Source organism: Papaver somniferum, chromosome 6 (genome assembly GCF_003573695.1).
Source record: "Papaver somniferum cultivar HN1 chromosome 6, ASM357369v1, whole genome shotgun sequence".
Lineage (NCBI taxonomy): Eukaryota > Viridiplantae > Streptophyta > Magnoliopsida > Ranunculales > Papaveraceae > Papaver > Papaver somniferum.
Window position 1 is genome coordinate 175,710,038 of NC_039363.1, and position 5,490 is coordinate 175,715,527.

Genomic DNA, 5,490 nt, shown 5'->3' on the forward strand with positions numbered 1-5,490 from the left:
TTTCCAACTCTTCATATGGAATTCATCACTGAATTTCCAATCTAGCTGAACATCCGTCATCTACCGAGTCATGTCCAGGCTTAAGGCATAAGTCGTGGACTTAGGAATAAACCGCGCTAAGGCTATTGCCATTCCCTTACTTCGCTTGCCAATTCTACGTAGCTTGATAGGAAGTATGATCATCAACTAACTGGCATGCAACATTCCTCATCAAGTATGGACACAATCATCTCTCACATCGAGCCACCGAGCTTAGATGATATGAGGGGCCAACGTGCTGGACCGGCAGTACTGCAACTCATTGCGGCTGCCTACGTACCCTTCCCTACTCTAAAAGGATCAAGAACATACCATAGTTCATCCACGAAGGGACAATAAACTTAAACCAACTCGTTTGCTAGGCCATGGACAAGCAATAGTGTTAATGGCCTAGTCTGTATAGGACGTTCCGTCAGATACATCCAAGTGGTGCATCATTGTGTTAGTGGAATTAAATAGTGATGCCTTAGCATCATATGCTCCGTTCATAAGGCTACGTAACTAAGAATGAGGCTTGTGCATCATTCATACCGTTCCGGCTAAGCTGTGAAGATTACTTGGTATATAGTCTGCATATGCACCCTCAACCAAGTACCCCTCCCTATATATGTTAATTTGACATTTTTAGAACTTAATTTGGGGGAGAAAAAATCATTCATCAACTCCACAGGCCACGATGCTGCACCTTACCATTCTGACCAACTGCGATGTACATCCGTAATGGCTGTACATTCAGTTCCGGCTCACGGTCCAGTTTCATTGTCCGGTCATGACAGCTGAACATTTACTGAGCCATGTCCAATGAAGGGTCGTGATGGATGTATTTCCCACTTTTGGATCATAGGCCACTCCAATGTCAACTCAATATTCATCCAGGATGGCTATACTCTAGCTTTGGCCCGTAGGCCACTCCTATGCCCACCCGTGATGGCTGTGGATTACCAACCCGATTTCCAGCCATGTTGGATGTCCGCTGCCAACCCAATGTCCAGCCATGTTGGATGTACATATTCAAGTCCATCTACCCAAATGGCCTAATGCATCATTTGATGCAAGACTGGCTCTTTGCCAAATGTAGCTTCCAACTAATGCTATATTGGCCTTAGCCAATATGCATACGCGATGTTCCTTACTTGGCACCGGATATGGCCCTGGGCCATATGCATCTCACCATGCAAAGGAATCTTTGGATGAAGCTTCATCACTAGCAAATGACGCATCTTTTAGCATGCGCCATGCTAAAAACACGGAGTGTTGCATTATCACACCCTTCAAAGAATTTCGTCCTCGAAATTTAAAACAAGACTATTGTGGACAATCTCTTCGGTTTGGATTTCCTGAGAAAAAGTCCCATACCAGATGCTCAGAAATCACGGTTTCTTCAAGTTTTCATGAACAAATATTTAGACCTTCTGAGCAAAATGTCCCATACCACCTGCCCAGGAATCCAAAATGTGCCCACAACAATACCAAGAATAGCAATTGGCCAGTGCCAAAAGGATATCTCGACAAGGTATCCTGAATAGTATCCATACTACCACCCAGGAATCCCTAAGGTTCACAAGTTGAAGGGTGTCATCGAAATGACAAGGAAAAACTTAACGGTACACCGTGAGGACTATTCTCTAATGCCAGTGCAGTTGGATGCAAGCCACCGTACCTGACGGATTTCCCGGGTTACCACTCGTAAGTGGGATGCTAGCCTGGCCTGACAACGCACACCCTTGGCCAGTGGCAACGTGTGGGGATGATCATTCCCTTTGACTACCCACCGTCCCAGACGGTCTTTCGGATGCTCGTAAACGGGGTGCCACAGAGGCCTGGCAAACTCACAGTACTTATACAAGCTCAACTCGATTCGCAAAGTAACTGGCATAACAATTACAAACTCTTTCCCGCGCATAAGTTTTCCTACTATCCAACTTTAAGTTTACATTAAGTAAAATACTCGTTTGACGAGTCCACTCCGCACTGTCCAAGAGTTATCTCGGAACCTCGCTCTGATACCAACTGTGACGGACCAGAAAATTACGCCTTTGGCGAGTTTCCCCGCAGGGCGTAACTTTTCCGATGCGCCATGATGAAGCATCGATCCGGGCCTCGTACCCAGGCAAACACACGTCCATCTTCTCTTGCAGGCATGCTCGTGGAGCATGTTGCGACTAACTTAACTTCCACACCGTTCCAAGTCACCCTTGTTCGTCATCTACCGAGTCATATCCAGGCTTAAGGCATAAGTCGTGGACTTAGGCATAAATCGCGCTAAGGATATTGCCATTGCCTTACTTCTCTTACCGACTCTCTGTAGCTTGATAGGAAGTATGAGCATCAACTAAATGGCATGCAACATTCCTCATCAAGTCTGGCCACAATCATCTCTCGCATCGATCCACCGAGCTTAGATGATATGAGGGGCCAACGATGCTGGACCGGCAATGCTGCAACTCATTGCGGCTGCCTACGTACCCTTCCATACTCTAAAAGGATCAAGCATAGACCGTAGTTCATCCACGAAGGTAAAAGAAACTTAAACCAACTCGTTTGCTAGGACGTGGCCAAGCAATAATGTCAATGGCCTAGTACGTATAGGCCGTTCCGTCAAATACATCCAAGTGATGCATCATCGTGTCCGTGGAATGACATAGTGATGCCTTAGCATCATATGATCAATTCATAAGGCTACGTAACTAAGAATGGGGCTTATGCATCATTCATACCGTTTCGGCTAAGCAGTGAGGTTTACTTGGTACATAGTCCGCATATGCACCCTCAACCAAGTACCCCTCCCTATATATGTTAATTTGACATTTTTAGATCTCAATTTGGGGGATCAAAAATCATTCATCAACTCCCCAGGAGATGATGGCTGCACCTTACCATTCTGTCCAACTGCGATGTACGACCGTAATGTTTGTACATTTAGTTCTGGCTCACGGGCCAGTTTCAATGTCCGGCCATGACGTCTGAACATTTACTGAGCCATGTCCCATGAAGGGCCATGATGGTTGTATTTCCCATTTTTGGCTCATAGGACACTCCAATATCAACTCAATGTTCAGACAGGATGGATGTACTCTAGCTTTGGCCCGTAGGACACTCCTATTCCCAGCCGTGATGGCTATGCATTACCAACCCAATGTCCATCCATGTTGGTTGTACATATTCAAGGCCATCTACCAAACTGGCCTAATGAATTATTTGATGCAAGATTGGATCTTGGACAAACGTAACTTCCAACTAATGCCATATTTTCCTTAGACAATATGCATATGCGATGTGCCTTACTTGGCATCGGATATGGCCCTGGGCCGTATGCATCTCACCATGCAAAGGAAGCTTTGGATGGAGCTTCATCACTAGCAAATGACGCATCTTTTAGCATGCGCCATGCTAAAAACACGGGGTGTTACAATTACCCTCAATTAAGAGTTTTATACTTTCATCTAGAGATGACACATTTTTATCAACTTGGCTCGGTTCTTGGACTTGAGCTTGGTTCCTAGAAAAACCTGGTGGTGGGTTGTTAGATGGGCCACCTTGATGGTTACCTTTAGACCACGAGAAATTCGGGTTATGTCTCCAACCAGGGTTATAGGTAGTAGAGTATGGGTCAAACTTGGGTCGACCCTCATATTTAGAGTTCATACCACCATGTATGACACTAACCTGGTCACGGCTAGTTTCATTAGGGTAAAACAAAGGACAATTAGGTCCAATATGACTTTGATCACCACAAATGGTACATGGATAGGTTCTGGGCTGACTGTTACAGCTCATAGTATGGTTGGACCCTTGGTTCATCTCTAAGTCCTCTAGACGCCTAAGGATATCATACCCATTATCGACTCTATTGACCCTATGAATAGGGTTCCTAGTTGTTTCGGGCTCCCTCATTGAAGCCCATTGACGATTATTTTCATCTAGCTCGATAAATTCGTCAAAACACACATCTGGGTCTTGATGGGTAAATTCTCCACCATTAATTGTTTCTACCTGCATTTTGGTTTCACTATCTAGGCCCTCATATAAAATTTGGGCCATGTGGCCTTTTTCAAAGCCATGATGTGGGAATTGGTATAACAACTCATTAAACCTTTCTACATAATCGTGTAGGTGTTCACCTAATTTCTGGTTAAAGGTTTGGATAGACTTCCTAACAGCCGCAGTCTTGTGGTCTGGATATAACTTCTTGAAAAAAGCTTCTACGAGGCCATCCCAGGTGGTGATTGTTTTAGAGGGAATCAAATGGTACCATTCATTGGCTCTCTCTTCTAGGGAAAAAGAAAACAAACGCAACCTAAGCACATCTTTTGTGACGTTCGGATAATTAATTGTGTCACAAATCATCTCGAAGTCTCTTATATGGGTATATGGGTTTCATTTTCTATCCCTGTAAATTTACGAAGCATGCTAAATGTCCCAGGTTTAATGTCAAATTTGACAGTAGTAGATGGTAAAAAAACTCTTGGGTCACGTACCACTCTAGATGGGTTCATCCCATATCTAAGGGTTTTGGTCGGCGGGGCTTCATTATCACTAACCATGTCGACAAAAATAGAATTACCACGTTGTTTGTGGGTGAAAACTTTTTTTGCTGGTTTTGGTAAATTTGGGTGTGTGAATGAGAAACGAATCTAAACCCTAAACAATGCACTGCACGGAAGTACTTTTGATTCGAGAGATCAATCTGTACAATCCTGTCATAAACCAAGAAATGGTCATTCTAGACTTTCTTCAGTCACAAAGTGAAGGAGAAGGGTTGGTATTAGGGAGGGAAGTGAAGAAGGTGTTGAGACCAGAATGGTTAATTCTGAAGGTGTGGTTGTTTTATGACTTGTATCAGAATTTGGAACTGGCTTGCAGAATGAAAGCTATCAGTTCTTTGGTGATTTCTGGATACTGTGTTGTTCTCTGACCAAAACTTGTTGTTTGGTGGAAATAGGTGAAACATATTTATACAAGTCATAATTAAACGCACGCTAGTCTCGTAGGAAGTGGGAACGATTGAGTGATGGAATAGTGGAGTAACGTGTAATCATCAGAAACCATGCTTCCACGATGAACGAAGTGGGTTCGTTTACACCCGTTACTTCTTTTCACCACTAACTTTATTGCTTCTAAACACTTTCTTATAACGGGCGTATTGTACGCCGCATGCTGTAAACCGCCAGACCAATACCCTTATGAGTATCCCCCAGTTTGTGACATGTTTGATGTCTCGAGTGTTTTAGTGGAAAACATGTAGCAGCTTGCTACGTGTGGAAAAGTCAAAGTAAAGAGACCTGCCGCAACAAAATAACATGTGATGCTATTAGGCTTGTCTTAGCTGGTTGCCTAAAACTTGCCATGGGACTGTCAGTTCGGTGGCGAACTTGGACAGCTGAGAGTGCATCTCATGAGGAACGATAGCTATTGATTATGTCCACATCCTGTTGGTGCCTGATAATGGCA